Below are 26,953 nucleotides of genomic sequence, written 5' to 3'. Positions count from 1 at the left end.
GATAATTGTTTGTTTCTAATTTGGCAAGTTATTTCAGATCTTGTTTGAAGCTCTACTCCACAATGTTATGGTGTACTCTTGTTTTAAGGTTAAATAAGTGTCCAATATTTGAGCCAACATTTTGTGACTGTTTGCAATGCTTCATCCAATCACTACGCATATCTTTTTAGGCTTCATTAGAGTAACTTAGCCTCAGTTTGCTAGAATGAACGTGAAGGTCTAATCGGCTCTCTTTTGAACAGACACAATTTCCGATTTTTATTTGATAATACACTGCTGTGTAATTGGACTTACATAAAATAATACCAAGGCACAACAATTCCCCATTTAAAAACCAATAGTAACTGGGGGGGGGGGGGGGAAAGTGAGCTAAAGAACGATGATGGATTCAACCCAGATCTGTGACTGGGGGTGAGTGTCTAAAAAGTTTCAGGGCTCCGTCCATCATCTCCTTTTATTTGCTTTGCTAACCCCACTGGCTGCTACCAAAGGACTTAACTTCTTTTTAATTATTCATATATTCATGAATATATTCATCTAGGCAGTCCAACAGTCTTTTGTAACCCAATCGGCATTTAGATAATTAGTTTTACATAGTTGGCATACACAAATATTGAAATTTGCACTCATCTAGAAAGCTGGAGAACCTAACTATTTGAACGGACTCGTTTATGCCTTTTTGTTTACCAGTGTAATAAATGAGCATTCATGTCAAAAATAGTTTCTTTTTTCTCAGGAAATATCACTGTGCACATATGTGTATCAACCAAAGTTTGAAATTGAATTCCAATACCTATATAATTCTAGTGAGTGACTTCCAAAAATATAGTTAGCCCACCCCTCAGCTCCTTGGCTTGATCTTGACTGACTCACTTCGATATGAACCACTAGCCATCAAATACCCATAAAATCCCCTCTGCAATACATGAACCGGAGAATAATTCCTGTCACGCATCTGCAGCCAATTTTTTAAAAGATCTGTCACTTGCTGGCACGCTATCTCAAGATAAAGAAATTCTGTCGTACGATTGTGTCCCTTTAATCTCTAAATCAGAGTGCAGCAGGATAAGATGTGAATACAGCTGACATTATTTTCCAATACTATACAAAATAATGAAGACTTTCAGTCAGGTTTCGGTTTTGATGTTGACTAACAAACTCTGACTTACCCTATGTAGACTGGGGGGACAGCCAGGCCCATCAAGGCATGCCTCATTGGAAGACCCAGTGGTATGATCTATTACACGGTCGCTGAAACTGAGTTGGCATAACAGAGGTTCTGTTTACATGAGGAGGCATTGCTCTTTGAAAAACTGGTGTTACAGGTCCTTCCAGGAGTTGCAGTAGGGCATAAGTTGTTTGGTTGATTAAATATTATTCGATATCCCGACTGGATACGTAGGGAAAGTTTGTTTTGTGAGAAGTTCCTTCTTCCAGGTCCTTTTCTCCATTCTGACAGTGCCCTGACTCCTAAGTTGATACTGACCAGAAATCATACAGTACTTTTTCAGAGGCCTTTTAGGTTATGCGGCTGATCTTGAAGGTGGTGTGGGCCTGGAGAGGGAACCAGTGTAGTTTCTTCAGTGTTGGAGTGATGTGCTTAACCTAATTTAAGCTATTAACCAAGTGTGCTCCAGGTAGTACAGTTCTATTCCAATGTGCCAGAGAGGTACTAGTGGGGCCGCTGAGCAGAGAATTACCTCAATCTGGGTTAACGAGGACTAAGAATTGCATTTCTGTTCTAACGTCGGTTTCTGAGATATGGTTTCTCTTTCCTCTCTGTGAGAGCTGATACCATGTGGTCTTTCTTTTCAAAGTGATGTGTTCCTTAAAGGAAGGTCAATGCTGAATGTGAATTTCAGTTACATGGCCTTGGCTGACTGCAGTGAAATGCAGCTGTAAAGATTAATTTTTGATTGCAAAAGTTAGGTTTGTGTTTCTATGTTGCTGTTGGCAAGCAGGATATGTACCTTCATTGGGATGAGCTTCAGGTATTAGTTTGGCAACCTGTTCTAGATTAGATAGGGGAGGTTTTGAGTCATTGGGTATTATATGTTGATGGTTTAATTCTATCTAAAAGCAAAAGTATGTGTACTCTCCATAAAAAACAGAAATCACAGGAATCAATTCTGTTCAATTATTCTTCCCTATTGATAGAATGCATGTGATGCAGCACGGAAACCTGGGTATCGGGAATCTAGACAAATCTCCGTACCTAATATATCCTCCCTTTGTCACAGACCAAATATCACATTGACACATTCACTCGTACAATCATTGGTGGGGCCCATAACACTAACATTCACACTTCGCTTCTCACTGGCCCATACTTACGGGAGGAATAACTGTTTCCAAGCGCTGACATGACACCTTATAACCTGTAGAGAGAAAGCTTATTTTACACTTCAATACACTAATACCCTTATTACTGTACATCTGAATCCTAAACATCAAGATACTCCTTCCACGTGATCGACGGATCAAGTTAGTTGTTTTGAGTTTAGTGATTTAGTCCAGCTAAAGCATATGCAAAGTTCCTGATTTACTCCCTTTCAATGAACGACAAAACACATGTTTTTGTTAATCAATATTTTGTTTATCTAAATAATGCAAGAATTTTAGTTCCATCTAGTAAATTTATTAATCATTACGCAAATCACAGAACACCATATTTACCTATTCTGGCTATCGGTCATCCTCTCTGTCATCAAATTTAGTCGTCAGCACGCTACAGTCCCAAAGATCGGGTCAAGGACCAGAGACGTGCAAGTATCGATCAGTGCCCATAGATTTTTCAATAGTTTGTAGTTCATAAAGAAATTGGGCAGCAATTCAGTCTGTCAAAGATTCAGGAACACAGCCGTCACGTAGCATCACCATTGTCTCCATCAGCAAAAGGAAGTACGTGAAGAATAGAACCTGAGCTAGAACTAGAACTGTCCTTTCTATTCTAACATCATTTATATAATGGAAATAAGGACTACAAGTTGCAAAATTGAGAATTTGGGTTCATCCTATTGGTTGGTTGGGATCGTCCGGTGAAGTTTCACATAGTTCATGATGTCATATTGTCAGGCATGATCCATCCAGTTCTTTGCATAAGTCCTTTGTTTGAACATTTGGCAAGCGTCCCATCGTGACCTTGCTAAGGCACATCGTGTTTGGGGTCAGGCTGAGGCTACTGGTACGGGTGCTTGGCGCAAGCGCACTTGGTCTGAAACCTCGTGGAATGGTAGCCGTCGCGTCGTATGTGTCAGACGGCCATCTTGCTTTTAGGCCCAAAGGATAACTTAAGCAAAACAAACACAAAAAGTAATTAACACATAGAAATAATGAATAAAATGTTAAACCCTCACTAATTCGCTATGTGCTTGTAATTATCTAGCATATGGCGACATTTAAAGCGCTCATATTCACCCAGTGATGTCATCTGGTGCAACATACGATAACGTCACAAAACCAACATATATCATGCAATATTCTATTTTTCTAATATTAGTATGCGTACATAGGTTAATTACAAATTATTTTAGCCATGCAAAATGCAAATCCCACGTATGTTTCATACATTAGTAATGTTGATTAAATTTCACACAAACACATTAATAGTATTATAATTAATAGATTATTCTAATTAGTATGAACATGCAGAATGGGGAGGTATACAAAATTTTGTACTACCCACTCCATCAATCCCCCCTTTGGTGATTATATCACCACACCATTAAAATTTTGTATTTCTTTTTATGGAATCGGAAGCAATTTCTTGCTTTTATTCATAACTCAGTTTCCCCAGTCTCTTCTTTTTGCTGTCTTATACATATTCTCCTTGACTTCTTCTAATTCTATTTCTTCAAATTCCCTCTCTTGTTTCTTATCTTTTCTCCTTAAATTTTCTCTTTTTAACTTTTTCTGATTTTTATTCTTTTTACGTCAGATACACCCTAATCTTATTATTAATACTATGAAAATCACACATGTTAATGGAAATAAGATTTTACCTAAAAAGTTACTACCTAGGTTGACTAAGAAATTCTTAATAGCAGATATTTTCTTTCCAATCTTTTCCCAAACACCTTCAACCTCCAGTGGTGCAATTTTGTCATGCAGTTCAGTTATATTCTTAATATAAATTTTCAAATCTTTACTTTCGTCTGGAATGTAAGTACAACAATGTTGAACTTTCAGCATTCTTCAGACTCCACCCTCTTTTGCCAATAATATATGAAGGGCAAGTCGATTTTGCATTACCATGGCATGCATGGCAACCATTTCAGTGTTCACCAATAAAAATCCTCCAGCGGTGCTTGTTGACAAGCGATCCACTACTGTTGAAAGCCTTCTAATTTTGTTTGCATTCAGAGAAAGTCCCACTGCTGGTATCAATGCTCCAAAGATATCACCCACAATTTCTGACCAAGATTCTCTCTTCCTACGTGCTAAACAGCTACCTAAATTATGTACACCATCTTCTCCTCTTTCCATATGAAAAATCTTCGGGAAAACCAGGCCTACATAACATGTGCTACACCAATGGTCTGGCAAACGATAATATGCCTTGTTCCCACAAAAAATGTGGGTCTGGCAAGCAACTTGCATGCCAGCAAAGCCATCAACCCCCATATTCTGTCTCATCTGCTTCAGAGCCACCAATCCACTTTACATTGCCTTTAGTGGCACATGCCTATCCAGTGGAGGGGAGGATCTAGCTCTTCCTCCCAGTGTGGCGATCCATAATGTCACCTGATGGGTCTTACAAATGGTTCAGGATCTCTATGCCACAGCCTTTCTTTTTGCCCCGCCAAATATTCCCCCCACATCAGAGATAATTTCATAAGAGCACCTGTACATTCTTCTGCAAGAGTGGAGACCATTTATTTCCAAGGTTGCTATCAAGAGGGTACCAGACCAAGAAAGAGGGTTGTTACTGGGGGGCTGTGAAATTCATATAATTTGCGTTCGCATAACAATGCAAAATGTTGTCAAAATTACATGGAATTGCACATAATTATGAAAAACGCAATCCTTTATTTAGCACTAAATGTCAATACAAAATGTAATTTTTAATGCTAGAATGCATTTTTGCAAAAAGTGTGCAAACACACCACAAACAACAGCTGCTTGTGTTCTTTTGTTCTCATGCATTCAGAGTAAATGTTTACTGCAAATGGCACATAATTACCTGAAGTGGCTTAACTGTATAATGTTTAGAAATGTATTAACCAAATGTAATGCAACATTCCCAAAAATGTCTGAATTGTACTGGCATAATTTCATTTGGATTTAACTTTTTTATTTCCTTATGCAGAAAAGGTTAGGGGAACTCTTAATGACTTCCTGTGTAAGGACACCTTAAAAATGCTTCTGCTGGCCCTGATCCTGTCCTTCCTGAATCCCTGCACCAGAATGGTGTCCTCAGGCCTGCAGGGTATATATTTTCATATGCCTGGCCTATAGTCCGTCAGACATTACCTGTTGTTCAAAATAGGCAATTCGTATTTTCAGTTTACTGAACTCCATTTGGTCCTCACCAGTGCCCACGAAAGAGATGGCAGTGGCTGCAGCCCATCTGTAGAGGTTGGGGTTACCTTCTGTTCCCTACCTTGATGACTGGCTGGTTAAGATGAATTTGCCACATTAAGTCTTAGACTATCTCCATATAACATTGAACCTCATTACATAGTTGACTTTCACTGTCAATGAGCCTAAGTCGAACCTAAGTCCCTTACACTGGCTTTTATTCATTGGAGTTGTCTTGTAAACATTTCTATTCTGGCCTTCCCTATGCTGCAATGAGACCAGGAAATTCAGGAGAGGACTTGGGTGGCATCCATGCCAAAAGTAATGACTCCCTTTCCCACATTGCGATTAATCACCCTACCTGTGTTCTTTGTTCCCCCTCACCCTTCAAAAGAGGAGAAGAGGCTCCAAGGGCTGGACACCACAAGGACTTTAAACTTTTATATTTATTGTACCAAGGAGCACTGTAGGGACAAAACGATTTTGTAGGATTCTCTGGAGTGAATAAAGGGAAGGTTGTGCAGAAGATGACATTGTCAAGGGGTGAGTGTCTGAAAAGTTTCACCGCTCCGTCCATCATCTCCTTGTGTTTGCTTTGTTCATCCTAACTTTGCAGGGTATGCCCAGACGTAAGTCCCTTGCTCACTTTGCCACTGGATTCAAGCTAGCCTGGCTGATGATGGTTGTTAGCCTGAAACCGGTCCGAGGATGCTTGTTTCTGGTCCAGGGAAGACATGGCTTGGCAGTTCGGGCTGGACTGTTCCCATGAGGTACAAGGTCAACACTGATTTGCATATAGCTGTGTCTGAACTGGGGTGGCAAAGTGAGCTATAGAACGATTATGGATTCAACCCTGATCTGTGACTGGGGGTGAGTGTCTGAAAAGTTTCAGGGCACTGTTCATCATCTCCTTCTGTTTGCTTTGTTCGCCCTAAGTTGGCAGGATATGCCCAGACGAGGGTCCCTTGCTCACTTTGCCACTGGATTCAAGCTAGCCTGGCAGATGAGGGCTGTTAGCCTGAAACCGGTCCCAGGATGATTGTTTCCAGTCCAGGGAAGACATGGCTTGACAGTTCGGGCTGGACTGGTCTCATGAGGCACGCGGTCAAGACTGATTTGCATACAGCTGTGTCTGAACTGGGGTGGTGAAGTGAGCTAAAGAACGGTGATGGATTCAACCCTGATCTGTGACTGAGGGGAAAGTGTCTGAAAAGTGTCAGCACTCTGTCTCTCACCTCCTTGTATTTGCTTTGAGGAAAGAATCAAAGCATCAAAATATAACCAATGATAAACAAAGGACTTACCAAAATCCCACAGTAAATATATGGTATAAAAAACAATAGGTCTGGGGTATGGACTGACTGTAGAGTAGACCTAATAAAGCAGGATAATTGTTTGTTTCTAATTTGGCAAGTTATTTCAGATCTTGTTTGAAGCTCTACTCCACAATGTTATGGTGTACTCTTGTTTTAAGGTTAAATAAGTGTCCAATATTTGAGCCAACATTTTGTGACTGTTTGCAATGCTTCATCCAATCACTACGCATATGTTTTTAGGCTTCATTAGAGTAAATTAGCCTCAGTTTGCTAGAATGAACGTGAAGGTCTAATCGGCTCTCTTTTGAACAGACACAATTTCCGATTTTCAATTGATAATACACTGCTGTGTAATTGGACTTACATAAAATAATACCAAGGCACAACAATTCCCCATTTAAAAACCAATAGTAACTGGGGGGGGGGGGGGGGGAAGTGAGCTAAAGAACGATGATGGATTCAACCCAGATCTGTGACTGGGGGTGAGTGTCTAAAAAGTTTCAGGGCTCCGTCCATCATCTCCTTTTATTTGCTTTGCTAACCCCACTGGCTGCTACCAAAGGACTTAACTTCTTTTTAATTATTCATATATTCATGAATATATTCATCTAGGCAGTCCAACAGTCTTTTGTAACCCAATCGGCATTTAGATAATTAGTATTACATAGTTGGCATACACAAATATTGAAATTTGCACTCATCTAGAAAGCTGGAGAACCTAACTATTTGAACGGACTCGTTTATGCCTTTTTGTTTACCAGTGTAATAAATGAGCATTCATGTCAAAAATAGTTTCTTTTTTCTCAGGAAATATCACTGTGCACATATGTGTATCAACCAAAGTTTGAAATTGAATTCCAATACCTATATAATTCTAGTGAGTGACTTCCAAAAATATAGTTAGCCCACCCCTCAGCTCCTTGGCTTGATCTTGACTGACTCACTTCGATTTGAACCACTAGCCATCAAATACCCATAAAATCCCCTCTGCAATACATGAACCGGAGAATAATTCCTGTCACGCATCTGCAGCCAATTTTTTAAAAGATCTGTCACTTGCTGGCACGCTATCTCAAGATAAAGAAATTCTGTTGTACGATTGTGTCCCTTTAAACTCTAAATCAGAGTGCAGCAGGATAAGATGTGAATACAGCTGACATTATTTTCCAATACTATACAAAATAATGAAGACTTTCCGTCAGGTTTCGGTTTTGATGTTGACTAACAAACTCTGACTTACCCTATGTAGACTGGGGGGATAGCCAGGCCCATCAAGTCATGCCTCATTGGAAGACCCAGTGGTATGATCTATTACACGGTCGCTGAAACTGAGTTGGCATAACAGAGGTTCTGTTTACATGGGGAGGCATTGCTCTTTGAAAAACTGGTGTTACAGGTCCTTCCAGGAGTTGCAGTAGGGCATAAGTTGTTTGGTTGATTAAATATTATTCGATATCCCGACTGGATACGTAGGGAAAGTTTGTTTTGTGAGAAGTTCCTTCTTCCAGGTCCTTTTCTCCATTCTGACAGTGCCCTGACTCCTAAGTTGACACTGACCAGAAATCATACAGTACTATTTCAGAGGCCTTTTAGGTTATGTGGCTGATCTTGAAGGTGGTGTGGGCCTGGAGAGGGAACCAGTGTAGTTTCTTCACTGTTGGAGTGATGTGCTTAACCTAATTTAAGCTTTTAACATGAACGTAACACCAACTTTTACGTTAGAACCCAATATGAAAAAATGGTGTGCATCCTATCCCCATCATTGAACTTACTCACAAGCCTGTAGAAGATAACACCCGCTCGATAATCAAGAAAAATTGTAGAAACTGTAATGTAATCCACATGTTTAGGCGAAAGATCTGGGCTCTAACGTAAAAGTTGGTGTTACGTTCATGTTAGTAATGCACTTCAAAACTGTCTTGTCATTAATAATGAGTTTGGAGTCTTGGTCTTTACAATTATCATTACAATACAGTGCCGTAATGGATGATGTACTTGAGATGTTCCTAAATACATTATACTGCATGATGGGATATGTAGTCTTGGATATATGAATAACTCTCTTGGCGGGATAACAACGTATGAATGGGCCAATCGGAGGTTAATAGGGCGTGATCATCCGGTATATAAGGGAAGGGCAGTTTAGGGAACCGTTTCTTGCTGCAATACCGACCTAGAGGGATGATTTTTAACATTCACGGCAGGTATGTCTACAGTTGTGTAAGCAAAGGTAGTTGTTGGGTCACGAACAAATGGTTGTCTGACATTAAATTGAACGTTCATATCTATGCATAGTCATTGTTTAACACTAATAGATTCTATGCAGCGTGATTCATGGGATAAATTAGTTTCGTGGTAGTGTGGACAAATATACATGACTACAAAAGGGAGGCCGACATAGGACTAGAGTCTCATTCAAATTTACATATACGAATTAGGCACGTATTATTTGGGCCTACATCGCCGTGAAAGAGGCTAACTGTGTTAAATTGTTTTGTTTAATCACTAATAGATAGGATGTTTTTTAAATTGATGTATAATGACGGACACTTGGGAAGAAGAGAAACTGTGATATACATGGAGATTAATATGTCGAGAACTTGATTCATTTAAGGTCGGGTGAGTGATAAATAGGCTACGTCCAGGTAATTACTGGCCCGTTTTGGGAGTTAGAGGGAGACTATGTACACGGTTACTGCACACTAAATGATTTTTGGAGGGGACCTATGAGTTACCAGTTTTTATTTTAGAGTAATTGAGATAAATTATGTATTTATTCTATGTAACATATATCAATGAAAACTGATTTTTGTTTTTTGTTAATTGATAGTTCCCCCTGACGAAGGGCGCTTGAAGCCCGAAATGCATTTGCTATTTGCTACATAAAACACTGCATTTTATGAACCATTGCTTCAGTCGTGTTCAATCAAAGAGGTCCGGATCGACACATGTTGGGCACCAGAAACTTTGGAAATTGCAATATATTCCTCGTGTCGATAAAAACTATACATGGTGCAAATTAAGTTGGATTATTAAGATCATACCGGCTGATGACAAAATAAGAATAACGGTAGCCAAAAATTGGCGCAACTCGGCAGTGCATCTGGTCAGGGCTCATGTGGGGCCCCGTTTTCTTCATTGATTATTTTTTCCATTTCCACATCTCAGACTGTCCTCTCCACTTTTCCTTCAGATGCCTTTCTTTGCATTTTCAATCTCCTTTCTTAAACCATATCCAAAAATGTCTTTTCTTCTTTCTTTAAACTGCAAGTCATATTGTTTTTAAATATATATTCTATTGTTAGTTCTTTAGTCTCTAAGAAAAATTCACCTAGTACCTTTGCAGGTTTTACCTTGTTTAGTTTGTTAATTGATGGTACTTGTCAAAATATTTTATCTACATCTGAAAATAATACTCTAATTTTCCTGTTTGATAAAATAAACTAGCTATTACACTACATGTTATTCCATAAGTTACTGGAAGGTGGTGATAAGTCACTCCCTCCGATACAGATGCAGGCAACTGCATACAAACGTAGCAGTCCCTTACGTCCATTGTCCAATTTCGAAAACACATTATTAGAAAAATCAGTTAAAGACCTGTCTTTATGTAAATAGTTTTTATCTATTCTAGTCGGAACTACCTTTTGAATCTTTTCTATATTAGTTTTGTTTTCACTATTTCCTTCTATTGTATCTATAGTAACCTTAAATGAGATCATGAGAGCAAGTATACTCCACAGAAGCATTAGTAATCCTGTACAACAACAACACATTTTGCACCATCTTTTCAGAAATGTACATCTACCTTTTCTACTATCTGTGTTTGCCATTTTTGTTAAAATGGACAGTGTCTTTTGACTTAGCCTTTTCTACTTCACAACTAGTTTGTCTAACCCAAGGCTCTAAGCACCTACTTGGTTCTACCAGTTTTTGTCTTTTTCACCATATTTTATTGTTTTTCCATTAGCAGCTTCTTTGTCTCATTCAGTTTGGCATCTCATCATCTTTCACTTTTCCTTTGTGATTTGAATACAGAATGTCCTGAACATCCGCTTCTTCTCCAATATCGGACAAGATAACTCTCAGGATTTCCGATTCTTCGTCCTGCTCAACCACTTCTGGTACAGTCATCTCTGGAATTCCTTGGCTATCAGCCTCTTCTTTTACTTCAGGCAGGGCCACATATGTCCATTCTGGCGACTTATACTTCTGGTTAGGTTTTCTCGTTCTTTTGCTTTCTTTAATTACAACTATTTCTTCGTCTTTTGATTTCTCCTGACTCGTCACGTCATTCACCTGTTCAGCTCTTGGTGAATTTACTCGTGTCAGTCGATATCTCAATCTTTTTATTTTATTCGGCCAAACGTCGTCTTTTGCTACTCTTTTCAGTTTACTTCCTTTATCATTCTTTTCAGTTCTCCAAGCTCTCTTTCTTAGAACTCGACCTTCAGGTACCTCGTCTTCGATTTCCTCTGACTCTTTTTCAACTTGCTTTTTACTTTCAACAGCTTCTTTTTCCACCACTTCTTCTGTTTTCCCTACTTCTGTCCCTCCTCGAATCTCCGGCACGCAATCTTCCTGCTGACTACTTGTCCCTGCTTCTAACTGGATGTTGGAGTTCCCTACACCTCCTCTGGGGTCTTCCGCAGAAATCTTTCCCTCTCTTTCTGTATCTGGCACCTGTCCATCTAAATGAGTTATTTCAGGTGGAATTTCTCTCAATCTTTCATCCGGAACTTCTCTTTCTTTGTCTTGTCCTTGTCTTTTTCTAGAACATTGAGTTCCTTGTTCAGTGTCTGAGTCTGAGCTGGTATTGTTGAAAACTAAACCAGCGATATGATTAAGCATTCACTGAAGACATGAATTCTCTTTAGTCAAAATGTGTTCCTTGTCTTATGTTGACTGATGTCCGGACTCCATTTTGTATTGTCATGTCTCCACGTGCTTTGCACGAGAAGAGTCCTACCTTTTCGCTAGTTGCTCTTGTAATCTGCCTAGTAACAGTCTATAAATAGCTCCTTTGTCCGTCTGGCGCATGTCCAGACTTGACCACATCTGTTATCAGTTAGTCCTTGTTTGACCATGTTTTCGCGGGCTCAGGAAATTGTTAACTCCGCCTCTATATTGATCCTGTATCGAAAATGTCCATAAATGGTAATGAATTTTGCTCTATGCTGTATCCACCCACTTATGAGCCCCTCTGTTGTGTATAAAAGGGGACCACGTACGCAAGTTCTTTGTGCTACTCTATGCAATACTGAAGAGTGTTGTGTAGGTTGTAGGACCACCCTTAAGGGTTAATAAACTCTGTTTTTGTATTTGCAGTTTCCGTGCCAACTTCCTTCTAGCTTTCGTTACAGGAGAGCGAACCCTTGTATTCTGCGGGCCTAGCTGAGGCCTGTACTCATCAATTAGCGCCCGTCACGTGGGGCTCATCGGCGACTCGGATGCTCGAAGGACTGGTCGTGGCGAAGGTGAGGAATTTGGCCGGGGATGTGATCACTGCCAGCGGCGTCTTTTAGTCCTGGCATCCCGAGGTTTCTTTCTTCCCTTCCGAGCTGACCATCTGGGTGGCGCCGGTCCTCGACTGAGACCTCTTCTGTCGGTTTGCCGTGTGATAGCCGTTTGGGCGAATTTTGGAACTTGGCAGTTGGAATCTGGACGCTCTTGATTGGTAAGAACCGTTGTACGGTACTTGCTCCGAGTTTTGAAGCCTGGGTTGGCTATTTGAGTTTGATTTGTGATGACCGGTCATATTTTGTATTGATTACTGTGAGAATATATGCGTTGCAACACATATAGGCAGGTAATGTGGAGATATTTCTCCGGAGTTGTTTAAATTTGAACGGCGCAAAGTTTAAGTGCCATTTTTGATAATACTGCATATTTTGCACTATTTTTGAGCATGCCTGCTTTTAGCGCACTTCGTAAGTGGTGCTGCTGTTTTGGAAACCGGTTAAATCTTGAGGAATCTGCTCCAGCCCCCCCAGAGGGGACTCCTAATAGGGATATGTATGTGAAGCATGGTCTTTCCTCTATAATGTACAGCACAGTGTGGAGGAAATACACCAAAAAGGATCCTGAGTTACGATGGCCTTTGTATGGATCGTTTGATATGCGTAAGATTGAGTATGTGGAACAGTGTATGTGTAAACGGCGTGCTCAACAAGACATGTTTGAATGTGTACGGTTATGGGTGAAGGAAGTGCGTGAGCAGGAGAAACGTGAGAAAGCGCTGATTGATAAAGAGCAACGGAAAAATGATCATGTGAGAGCGCAGGAAGCGAAGCGTCGGGAGGAAAGAGAACTGGCGGAGAGACAAGAGAAAGAGCGTCGGTTGCAAGTCTCGGGTCAATATGCTGTCCGCCAGCCACTTTATCCTGTCCTTACTAATCTCGAAGATGATTTTCATTTATTAGATCGCTCTCCGCCCCCTTATGTTGGCGCGTCTGCCCCGAGGTCACAGAATTCTGGATCGGTTTCGGATAAGGTAGACACGCGGTCCATGTTATCAACTGATCATATGGGTGAGCTTCGGAAAATTTCTTTTCGTGCGCTTAAAGGCAAGCTATCGCTTACTGAATTATTGGAATTTTTGGAAAGTTGGCAGGATAGAGAAAAGTTGTATTTTGTTGAAACTTTTTCTGATGAAGTGATTACTGCCTTTCGGAAATATTCTGATGTTTTTGAGCCTGATGATATAGTATCAGATTCTAAAGCATTATGTAACTGTGTCTTTTCTCCCTCTAAGGTACCCGATGCGGTTCGACGGCTGTTTACATTGCGGGACGCGATGCTTGAACTTAAAGAGAGAGCGCGCCAAAAGACAGGGGAGAAGGAGCAATCGGATTCACACGTCGGCGGGAAACAATCGTCTACCTCCCATTCAGATAAGAGCGAACTAGTGCATGCTAAACCGATGCGAGAGGCGGCACCTTTGTATGTTCCTCCTAAAGGAGCAGGAACTAGTTCAGACATGTCTTCCCCTGATGCTAGGGGATATTTTGTGTATAATTGGGTTTATACTCCCTGGCATAGGACAGATGTTATGGCATTGAAGAATGCATTGCCTGACCCCCGCAAGAATCCAGCGGCCTTTTATGAAGAGGTCGAAGGGGCCTTGAATTCTTGTACTATGACTTTAGCGGATATACATTTGTTCTTTGGGCTTATTTTACCACCGGATATGTGGCGATCTGTGCGGAAGGTGGATAATCAAGCCGTTTTTAAGGCCAAATGGTCTGAGATTGAGGATGAGGATAGGGAGAGAAAGCCCGCACAAAAACCGCCCCAGCTTATTTTAGATCTTCCTGCTGCTATCTTGACTAAGTTGAAAACGATTATCCCCCCCAAAAAAATTGACTGGAATATGTTAGCCTCGTGTAAACAGAAGGTTGATGAATCAGTTTCAGACTTCTTTACGCACTTTGAGGAAACATTTCATGATTTCAGTGGTCAGTCACTTACGGATGATACGGGTCGACATCTTTTTGTTGATAAATATGTGGCGAATTTATTACCGGGAATAGCAGCTTGATTAAAAGCGAGTGAAAGTTCTTGGTCCACCTCGTCTCCAGCATCCCTCCTGACTATGGCTCAGTATTATGAGCGTCAGGAACAAGAAGCGAAGGGGCATGAGGAGAAGAAATCGAAAGATTTGAAAACTAAGGTGATGTTAGCGCAGGTGTATGGTCCGCCTCGGCGGGGTGTTGAGAGAGGTAGAGGAGGCTTTTATGGTCCCCCTTCGGGTCGGTCGGATGTTAATAGAAATCAATGTGCTTATTGCAAACAGTTGGATCATTGGGCCAGGGATTGTCCGGTACTATATGCACCCCGTCAGGGACGTGGTCAGGGACCGCCGAGAGGTAGAGGGGGCCTTTCGAATTTTAGAGGGAATTCCAATGATCGTGCTCGCTTTGAGCCTACCGTGCAGCAACGAGATAGACCTAATGTGTTTGATCGGCAAAATCAGTATCAAATGTCTGGGAATGACCGCTCTGGGTACCATGATTCGCAGCATGCGTAGGATTGCGTTGGGTGGGGGTTGGAATCAGTTGAAGTGCCAGTTGATCAGAAGGGTCCTTATGTTACAGCAAGTGTTCTGGGTTCTCCTGATCGGTTCCTAGTTGATACAGGAGCTACTCGCAGTGCGCTGTCCAAACAATTGGTTCCGAGGGCTCCCCCATCTGGCATAATGGTTACATCGGTAGGGTTTGATGGTACACTCTCTCGAAGCCCTCTATCCCGACCCCTTGCATTTCGTGTTGACCGACTTTCTGCACCTTGTCCATTTTTGCTTGCCCCGAACACGCCTGACAACATTATGGGTCTTGATATGCTTAAGCACTTCAGAGCTACGATCCGCTGCTCCCCTACTGGAGTACGTGTGATATTAAACGATAATCACCCTATGACAGAACGGATGTGTGTGGTTGCAGAGGATACTGTATTAGCTTCTCTCCCTCGTACTTTGTGGGCCACTTCGGATACTGATGTGGGACAGATGGTGATTCCGCCTGTCCACATTAGTGTCCAGGAGGGTGCTGTGTTACCACGCCTCCCTCAGTATCGTATTTCCCAGGAGGGGGAGGAGGCACTCATACAGATTGTGCAGGATTTGATCAAGGTGGGGGTAGTGGAGGAAGTTCCATACAACGTCTGCAACAGTCCTATTTTACCCATTTTGAAGAAAGATACCGATACTAGGGTTTATCGTTTTATTGTTGACTTAAGGGAGGTGAATAAGATAGTGATACCTCAGTATCCAGTGGTTTCTGATATCACGACGTTGCTTACTCTAGTCCCGCCAACGGCGACCACATTCTCGGTTATTGATTTGAAAAATGCTTTCTTTTCGATTCCTATTCATCCTGATAGCCGGTATCTTTTCGGCTTCACTTTGAATAATCGGTCCTACAGATTTTGTAGAGTCCCCCAGGGTTATACAGAGAGTCCTAGTATTTACAGTCAAGCATTGAAAAGACAATTGGATTCCTTTGTTCTGCCTGATGGTGTCGCGCTTATACAATATGTCGACGACATCTTGTTGGCGGCCGACACTCCTGAGCTGTGTGAGAAGTGCACGTTATCCTTGCTTTCCTTTTTGGCATCTCACAATCACAAAGTGTCGAAGAAGAAATTGCAATTTTGTAGACCAAAGGTGACTTACTTGGGTCACCTTTTGTCTAAGGAGGGGCGTGCACTCACCCCAGATCATATTCAAGCAATTTTGGACACACCAGTACCTTCCACACAGAAGGACGTGCGTGCATTTTTGGGTCTTGCTTCTTTTTGTAGGCAATGGATATTGGGGTTTTCACACATAGCTAAGCCATTGTTAGCACTTTTGACAAAAGATACCCCAATTCCTCTTCCTTGGTCAAATAGTTGTGAAATTGCCTTTCAGAAATTGCAACAAGCCCTTTGTTCAGCACCAGTGTTAGGTACCCCTGATTATACGAAGCCTTTTACATTGTATGTACATGAGAAAGATGGATGTGCATTATCAGTTTTAGTGCAGATGCACGGCGACAAGCAGTGCCCTTGTGCATATTTTTCGGCCGTACTTGATCCTGTTGCCCGAGCATTGCCTGGTTGTTTTCGCTCGGTTGCGGCGACAGCTGTGTCAATACGCCAAAGCAAGGGAATTGTGTTATCTCATAAGCTGTTGGTATTAGTTCCCCATGCTGTTGATGCCCTGCTTAATCAGACAAAGACGCAGCATTTGACCAATGCTCGTTTAACGGGATATGAATTGATGCTTTTGGCTCCTCATATTACGTTAAAGAGGTGTGCAACGTTAAATCCAGCCACATTGTTGCCGTTCCCGGAAACTAAGTCTGAAGCACGGAAAGCACTTGACTGTATTCTTGTGACTGAGGAACAGACAAAGGGTCGTATTGATCTCCAGGATACGCACTTTTCAGATGTTGATGGAGAACTATGGGTGGACGGATCATGCCTGAAGCTACCAGATGGTACGACTTCAGCAGCGTATGCAATTACCACATTACAAACAATAGTGGAGACAGCACGCATACCGCAGAAATCAGCTCAAGCAGCGGAACTGACAGCATTAACACGAGCATGTGAGCTCAGTGCAGCATTGTGTGTGAATGTTTATACAGATAGCCGCTATGCCTTCGGAGTAGCGCACGACTTTGGCCTACTCTGGAAGGAGAGAGGGTTTCTAACGTCACATGGAGCGCAGATAATGTATGGAGAGTTAGTTCACAACATTTTGACTGCATTAACATATCCAAAGAAGATTGCTATAATTAAATGTAGTGCCCATAAAAAGGTGGTTGATAAAGTTGGAGAAGGGAATGCTTTGGCAGACCGGGTGGCACGAGAGACTGCGATGCAGCCTGACTCTACTGCAATGTATGTTGTGAAGTCACAGGCAGAAAGATGGCACGATGCTAGGAGAGAAGTGCTGGAGATACAGAGAACCGCTTCCGATAAGGAACGGGAGCAATGGTCCAATGATGGAGAATTAGATGATGAAGGGTGTTGGAGAAGTAAGCAGATGGATAAATGGAAGTTACCCACAGCTTTCGTACAACCTATGGTTCAGATGGCACATGGACTAGCGCATGTCGGAGCTTCCGCAATTTTCAAATTACTCACACGAGTTTGGGAGCATCTGGAGATCGCTAGTACGGCAAAGAGGGTAGTGCAGACTTGCATGATTTGCCTGAGGTATAACCCAGGGAAGGGTACACGAACCCCAGCAGGAGGATTTGCAACACCTACTGCACCCTTTGAGGTTTTCCAGATGGATTACATTCAGCTTGAGCGCTGTAATAATTTGAAGTATGTTCTAGTAGTGGTTTGTGCCTTCAGCAAATGGGTTGAGGCATACCCTACGAAAGACAACACTGCAATGACTACAGCCAAGATGCTATTGAAGGAGTTCTTCCCTCGATATGGTGTTTGTAGATTGTTGTGGAGTGATAACGGACCTCATTTTATAGCAGACGTTATCAAGTATGTCCTGAAAGGACTGGGAATTACCCAGAAATTTCATGCAGTGTTTCACCCTCAGTCTGCGGGATTGGTTGAGAAATATAACGGTACTTTGAAGCTTAAGATCGCTAAGATCCAAGCTTCGACTTCCTTGACTTGGCCAGACGCTTTACCGCTTGCATTATTGTCAATTATTATTATTATTATTATGTTTCTTATATATCGCCTGAATCAACCCCCGAAGGGGTATCTCCGGGCTTGCCTTGGGAACCCGTCCTGGCTTTTCCCTGTGAGATAGCCCCTACAGGGCATCCCCAAGGTGAAAGCCAGGCATCCCGCCGCGGGGGGCCGTTGTGGAGATTAAGCAAGCTTAATGCCCAGAGTTGCAGAGTGTGAACCCATGATTAGGTCAGGCACCGAAGCGAGAATTATCGAGTCCATGGACATTTGAGCTCAAGACCCTGCTGCGTCGGGAATTGAACCCTGGTCCCGGGTCTGACCTCTGTTTCAGGGTCTGCCTGCTCTAACCAGTGAGCCACAGATCGATACCGCATTCTCGGACCGGTCTCACACCATATGAGATCGTGTTTGGATGCCCAATGAATATTTGGGGTCCACCGAAACCGAAGTCAGTGTATGATGTACCTTGTGTAATGATGAATGATTATCTGGCACAGTTCACAGATAATTTGGTTTCTATTCATCAACAGGTTCGAGAAGCGCTCCCTGATCGGTCCACAGGTGAAGGACATAACCTCCGGCCTGGAGACCATGTTATGATCAAGGTGTTTGAAAGGACGAACAGTCTGGAGCCGAGATGGGTTGGTCCTGAGCAAGTCTTGCTCACAACAAGGACAGCTGTGCGAGTCTCCAATCGGAAGAACTGGATCCACTCCTTGCACTGTCGCAAAGTGCCGCCTGGATTAGTGGAGCCTGCTGTATTGACCGACCATCAAGAAATCCTGACTGCAGAGACAAGCCGTGCTGTGGAACCAAACAACACTAAGGAGCTCTTCAAGCGATTCCTGGAGGTAGGAGATATCATCTCAGACTGAGGAAGTGATTTCTTTCTGTCTATCAGGACGTTGTCAGAACGGCCCTTAGGTTAGTGAAACGGAGAGCCAATGAGGCAAGGGGGGGGGGATCAGCCCTGCATTAGTGTAGTGACACCCGTCTTGGCCCGCTGGTAAAGAAATCAACGGCTGCCTAAGGGGAAGAGTTCTGACAACCTTTTAGTTTCAGGAAGATATTGACTTTTACTACAAAATGGAGAAGAAGAAGATTCTTTGTGTGACAAGTTTTATTATCATTGTAGCTATTGTTGGTATAACCACGTGGTTTGTTGAGGATGTGACTCCTGCCCGTGAGTTACTTGTTTTGACTACTCCAGTGCCTGAGGAGCACTACTTTTACACCCTTCCGTATCAAGAATTGAAGCATCGTCAGTCTTATTTGAATAATACTTTTATCCAGATGTTGCATCATACCCATGTTGCTACAAATGCTACGAACTGTTGGATATGTGGTATGATGCCAGCTCATCAGAAGAAAGGAGGAACGCCGTTCATACCTCTTCCTTTCTCTCATAATGGCTCTTGTAGAGCATGGTACACTTTGCTTTTTGCCACACAGAAACCTCCAGTGGGACGACTACTTTTTAGACTTAATAGGGAATGTCATCAAGATAAAGAAGGCTATCCACAAGCGAATGGGACAATATGGGAGTGGGAAGAATATCGACCAGATAATGAATCGATCCCCTACATCTTCACGAACACCAGAGACATTGTCGGAAATTAACAATTTGTAATTCATGTGGCACAAGCTCAAGCGGACCTGTGTGTTTAGAGTGTGGGTCATATTCCTGTTGGTGTTAGTGACTGTATTATTGTGTTGAATATAGATGGATTAAATAATAGTACTTTCTTAGCTTCCCATAATACGTACTTCGTATGTGGGAATAAGGGTTATTATCGCTTACCAGCCGGCTGGTCCGGAGTATGTTATGTAGCGTTCCTATTACCCCCTGTATTCTTAGCGCCTGCATCCTATCATAAAGATTTAAAGTTATTGAACAATGTAACTGTAAATAGGTATAAACGTACTTTATCTATTGATGATGTTGACCAAACTGACACTAGCTTACAACAGTATGTTGATTTTAACTTAGGATTGTTTTTCTTTGTTTGGGCTGCTCTAAATAGTAGGAAGGTTCGACGATTAACAAGAGTTGTAGAGGCTGTAACGAATCAAGCTGCTGCTGCTCTTGGGAATCTTACGGAAGAATTACAAATCACTAGAATTGTTGTATTACAGAATCGTATGGTATTAGATGTTATGTTAGCAGACAGAGGTGGAGCATGTAGGATTATCGGAAGTAGCGGTTGTGTATTTATTCCTGACCACACGCCATCAGTCTATAACGCTATTAATAAATTGCATAAAATCGCAGCTGAGATCCATACAGAAAATGGCACTTGGACCTTTTCTGGATGGTTTTGGGCATTGATCACTACATGGGGATGGAAAGTTTTAACTGGTCTCTGTATTATTGTAGCAGTTCTGTTTTCCTGTTGCATCTGTGTTCAGTGTGGTCCTTTACTCTGTTCTTTATGTGTGTCATTTTGTATTCCTGATAAGAAAGCTATTGCCAATGTCACCTATCAGAAACATTTAAACAAAGAGGTGGAAGAGATGATGAAAATTGACATATATGATGATTATCCTAATAAGCCGAATGTCTTCAGTAAATGCTGAAAGGGTCGTCTGTTGAAAACTAAACCAGCGATATGATTAAGCATTCACTGAAGACATGAATTCTCTTTAGTCAAAATGTGTTCCTTGTCTTATGTTGACTGATGTCCGGACTCCATTTTGTATTGTCATGTCTCCACGTGCTTTGCACGAGAAGAGTCCTACCTTTTCGCTAGTTGCTCTTGTAATCTGCCTAGTAACAGTCTATAAATAGCTCCTTTGTCCGTCTGGCGCATGTCCAGACTTGACCACATCTGTTATCAGTTAGTCCTTGTTTGACCATGTTTTCGCGGGCTCAGGAAATTGTTAACTCCGCCTCTATATTGATCCTGTATCGAAAATGTCCATAAATGGTAATTAATTTTGCTCTATGTTGTATCCACCCACTTATGAGCCCCTCTGTTGTGTATAAAAGGGGACCACGTACGCAAGTTCTTTGTGCTACTCTATGCAATACTGAAGAGTGTTGTGTAGGTTGTAGGACCACCCTTAAGGGTTAATAAACTCTGTTTTTGTATTTGCAGTTTCCGTGCCAACTTCCTTCTAGCTTTCGTTACAGGAGAGCGAACCCTTGTATTCTGCGGGCCTAGCTGGGGCCTGTACTCATCAGTATCAGAAATCTGTAACCTTCTTCTCAGGTAAATACTTCTGGGGACGAAAGTTAGACTTGGCTCTGATTCCCCCCTTTCTGGGTTTTCTTTTGTTTTTGCCTCTTCGTCATCAGATTCAGTACTGGATTCTGATTCGTCAAAATACTCCTTTTCTGTGCTATCCACTGGATTTGGAATTCTCAATGTGTGACTTGCATGAATCCAGTTGTTCAGTCCAGCACACTTCACAGCTGTTGTTGTGGTCAAGATAACTTGTCGTGGTTTTCCCCACATTGGAACCAAACAGTTTCTTCTTCTGTGTACTTTTATTCTCACCCAGTCCCCTGGGCTCAGATCATGGGCTTGCTTCTTTTCAAGGGTGGTGGCATCCGCTCCAAGCTGATGAAACACAGAATGAACTGCGTCAGCCAGGCTTTTACAGTAATCCAACACCATGTCATCAGTTATAGGTAACAGCTTGTTGACTGGTATGAACACATGCTGCATCGCTCTGCCCATGATGATTTCATGGGGGCTCAACCCTGTAGTTCTGTTTAAAATTGATCTAATAGTCATGAGTACCAGAGGCATCAGGCCATTTCATACCTGTGGCTAAACGCATTTTCCCTATCCTGTTTTTGATAGTACCATTCATCTGTTCTACCACACCAGAAGCCTCTGGGCGATAGGCACAATGTAGTTTTTGTTGTACATTTAATGCTTCACAAATCAATTTTATGATCTCATTATGGAAATGTCTTCCTCGGTCTGATTCAATTGTTACTGGGAATCCGAATCTAGGGATAAATTCCCTCAAAAGTGATTTTGCCACTGTCATTCCATCATTTCTCCTTGTTGGGAATGCTTCCACCCATCTAGAAAACAAACAGACCATAACTAGAACATACCTCAACCTGTTACAGGGAGGCATCTAAATGAAATCCATTTGCATTCTGGTAAAAGGCCCTCCTTCTCGTCCTATTGTTCCTAGGCTCACTACTGTCTTTCTTCCAGGGTTGTATTGCTGACATATAAGGCATCTTTGACAAAGTCTTTCTGCTACAAGTCTAAATTTTGCATTGTACAAGGTCTGCTTGAATGACCTGATCATGGCATCTCTCCCTATGTGTCCCTGACCATGATACATCTGTGCCATGGTAGACATCATGCTATCAGGCATAACTGGTCTTCATCCCGATAGACCCACACATGATCCTTCTCTCTTGGTGCACATCCTGCTTTTACCCACTGCTTCATTTACTCATCTCCTGCTTCCTACTGTAATTGCCTCACTTCCTCCCAGGTACCCACAGTGTTAGTAAACATCAAAGAGCAAGAAATCACCTCTTTCTCGTTTGCCCTGTTTTTTAAATTCTGATTACGTGCACAGTATTGAGCCATATCGTTGGCGTAGTTATTGCCGATGGCGATGTAATCACCAGTCTGACTGTGGGCAGCACACTTCACAACAGCCAATTGCCTAAGCAGCTGTATCACCTCAAGCAATTTCCCAACCACCCCAGCATTCTTATTGGGAGTTCCACTTGATGTCAAAAACCCTCTCTGCAGCCATATTTGGCCGAAGTCATGTACCACTCCGAATCCGTACTGGCTGTCAGTTATCACAGTCACTCTCACACTCTTCCCAATCTTACATGCTCTAGTCAAAGCAACAAGTTCAGCTACTTGAGCCGATTTTACTCCTTTAAGGTAGGATGCTTCCATTACTGCTGCAACTGTGCATAGGACATATGCTGCACTCAACATTCCATCCTCTGTTCTCAAACAAGAACCATCTACAAACATCACAAAATCCCTCTCTGGTAATGGTACATCTTTTATGTCAGGTCATGGTTTGGTACAGAAATCGAGTACATCCAGACAATCGTGATCTGCTTCATCTCTGACTTCCACATTCTCAGCATCAGGCAGCAATGTTGAAGGATTCACATTCAAGCATCTTACAAGACTTACATTTGTTGCACCTAATATGACTTTCTCATACTTAGTCAGCCGACTATGTGTCATGTACTGAGTGGGACTCCTTGTTAAAAGGATTGCTACGTCATGAGGTACAAACACTTTCACAGGATTTCCCATCACAATTCCTTCACTCTGTTCCAAACTCCGACAGGTAGCAGCCACTGCTTTCATGCACCCAGGTAAGGCTACAGCTACTGGGTCTAGCATTGATGAGAAGTATGCAATTGGTCTCCTCAGTTTTCCATGCTTCTGTATTAAAACAGAGAGTGCACATCCATTTCTCTCACTGCAGTACAACTCAAACTCCTTTTCATAATCAGGCATACCTAATGCAGGTGCTTCACACAACCCATCTCTCAATCGCTTAAAAGCTGCCAATTTCTCTTTGTTCAAATCAATGGGATCTCTCACATCACTTCTTGTCAAACGTACCAATGGCTTTGCAATTAGGGAGAAATTGCTAATCCATTGATGACAGTATCCAACCATTCCAAGAAACATTCTCACCTCTCTTTGGGTCATGGGGGCTCTCATTCCTTTTATGATCCTTATTCTGTCTATTGTTATCTTTCTCAGTCCTTTTTCAATATTATTGCCTAAATATTGTACTTCTTTCTTGCAAAATTGTAATTTTGATGGTGACACTTTAAGTCCTCCATCAGCCAGATGATTCAGCAAGGCTATAGTGTCTATTTCACAAGCTTCACAGGTTTCAACGCCACAAGAAGGTCGTCGATGTATTGGACTAACACAGAATTTTCGGGCATTTCTAGACTCTGCAAGGATTTCTTCAAAATCTGATTAAATATCGAGGGGCTTTCTGTATACCCCTGTGGAATTCGGCACCAAGCCAAAATATGTTCGCCAAAACGAAGCGCAAAAATCTGCTGACTGTCATGGTGCAATTGGATGGAAAAGAAAGCATGGCACAGATCAATCACTGTATACCATTCGGCATCATGGGGAATCTGATACAAAATCACAGATGGATTTGGTACAATGGGACAGCAAGATACAACAATTTTGTTTATCTTTCTCAAATCTTGCACTATTGTGAACTTTCCATTAGGCTTTTTCAGTCCCATAATCGTGGAATTACATGGACTACTCATTATTTCTCTCAGAATGCCTTGTTTTATCATCTTTTCAATCACAGGAGTAACTCCTTCAATTATTTCAGGTGTCAATGTATATTGAGGGACATTTGGATAGCTTATTCCCTCTTTCACTGTTATTTTTACTGGATCTACATTTCTCATTAGTCCCACATCTTCTCCTGTGAAATCCCAAACTTCTGCTTTCACGGACTGTTTTAATTCTTTAGGTAATTCATCAGGGTTATCCCCTTCGATGCGAGTGACGCAGCGGTTCCGTCATGCGCGTCGGTTGCGCTGTGCGCATGACAGAACCGCTCCGTCATGGCCCCGCCCGCGCACGGAACCTTCAGCACAGCACGGTAATCCGTGCCGCGCTGAAGGGGTTAAATACAGCATAAGTTTCAGTAACCTCATTTTCCCTGTTTGCCATAGTCATTTTATACAACATGTCTTCATCAGGGGTCTCAAAGGCTATCCCATCAGGGGTACAGAATATAGTGCAATTCATTTTACACAGCAAATCCCTACCTAACAAATTCACAGGACTTGTATCGCACACGACAAAGCGGTGCATTTCTGAAAATTTCCCTATGCTAACTTTCACTGGTTCTGTAAGATAAGTTTTAATCTGTCTGTTGGATATACCAACTACTTGGATCGTTTCATCCGAGAGAGGAAGGTTCTTAACATCAGCTGACCTGAAAGTTAATCGAGTAGCACCAGTATCGACTAGGAAAGTAATACTTTCAGGGGCCGATTCACAGAACAAACTTAAGACAAAATCCTAAACTTAGTACCATTTTGGTATTCACAGAATGCACTTACTACTTCTGGTATTCACAGAATGAACTTACTACTTTTGCGATTCACAGAATAAACTTACTACTTTTGCTATTCACAGAATGGATTTACGACTACTAAACTTACGTCCGCACTCGGGCCGCAAATTCCGGCCTGGAGGCGGAGCTTCCGGCCCGGAGGCGGAGCTTCCGGCCCGGAGGCGGAGCTTCCGGCCCGGAGGCGGGGTTTCCGGGCCGGAGGCGGAGCATCCGGGCCGGAGGCGGAGATTTTGGCCATGGCTAAATCTCCGCCACTGGCCGGAATCCCCACCTCCGGGCCGGAAGCTCCGCCTCCGGCCCGGAAGCCCCGCCTCCGGGCCGGAAGCTCCGCCTCCGGGCTGGAATTTCCTGCCCGAGTGCGGACGTAAGTTTAGGAGTCGTAAATCCATTCTGTGAATAGCAAAAGTAGTAAGTTTATTCTGTGAATCGAAAAAGTAGTAAGTTCATTCTGTGAATACCAGAAGTAGTAAGTGCATTCTGTGAATACCAAAATGGTACTAAGTTTAGGATTTTGTCTTAAGTTTGTTCTGTGAATCGGGCCCATATTATTTATCTTCCCATCCACAAGTGGGCCTGTCTGGTCTACTTCTAGAGTTGCGCCAAGTACGCACTCTTCTTCCTCCCTTCAGCACCGTCAATAACCCTCTTCTGAATCGCTCTCATCGCGTTGTAGCCAATACTGCGAAACAGCGCTGTCGCGCGGCAGCTTGGTTGCCTGTTCTTCGTTGTAAAATCCTGTCTCATTACTGTATTTCTGTGAGTTTTTGCTCTGTGGAAAAGGTGGTTTTGGCACCTGATTCTGTTGGGTAACAACCTGCTGCTGTCGCTGCGGTTGACCACTCACCTCATTCTGCACCTGTGGATTCAATGATGCATTTTCATTGTTAGTACTTGGGGGAAATTTACACTCAGATTTCCAATGCCCTACTCTACCGCAATTATGACATAGGAATTTCTTGTTAGCTTCTTCTATATTAAAATTTCCCCTACCTTTCCCAGGAATTAATTTTTGTCTAGGGCCCGTATTATTCGCTTGTTCCGCTAACTGAGCTTCCTGCCTCTCTTCTACTTTTACTTGTGCCCACATAGCCTTCTCTTTTAATTTTCGCTGTTTTGCTTCAATCTCACCACTGAAATATTTTGCATGTCTCAATACTTCATCTATTTTCTTATTTTGCCAATCTACAGTATGTTGTTTGATCATCTCACTAATCTCTGGACGTAGACCATATACAAATCTGTATACAAAATAACTTAAATCCTTTTCACTCAAATTTTCATCACCACTGAACTGTTTAAAGGTCAAAACCAGCCTTTCATAATATGCATGTACCGCTCTTTGCTTTCCGGAAGAGTTCTGTCAATTTTCACCCAATCTGTCTCTTTAGGAGGTACTTTATTTTTCAGAAAGGTAATAACCTGTTCATATTTCTTCATTACCTCGGGGTCTGGGGCTCCCGTCTTTGGATCCCTAGGGTATTCTTGTGTAGGCCAATTAATCATTAATTTACACTCTGTCCATAAATCTGCTGGCACTATTATGTCAAACAGGCTATTCAGATCAATCCACAATACTTTAGACAATTTCACAAATCTGTCCACTTGCCTATACCACTCGACAGGCTTTTCGCGTAGTCGAGGGAAATCATTCGTAAATGACAAAATATCTTGTCTGGTCCATGGAACATGTACATATCCTCCTCCTGGATTTTCTCTCATGGGGCATTCTGTCACTATCTTTTCTTTTTCTCTCACCGGGAATGCTGCAAATGTTTTATTTGAGGCATCATCTCGTTTTCGGTACCACCTGCTTCTCCATTTATCTACATCTCCCCATTTTCTCAACAAACTAATTATTTCCTTAATCTGACTTATCCGTCCTG

The sequence above is a fragment of the Triturus cristatus genome, chromosome 5_1, assembly GCF_964204655.1.
Source record: "Triturus cristatus chromosome 5_1, aTriCri1.1, whole genome shotgun sequence".
Taxonomy (NCBI): Eukaryota; Metazoa; Chordata; class Amphibia; order Caudata; family Salamandridae; genus Triturus; species Triturus cristatus.
Note: the sequence above shows the minus strand (reverse complement) of the source record.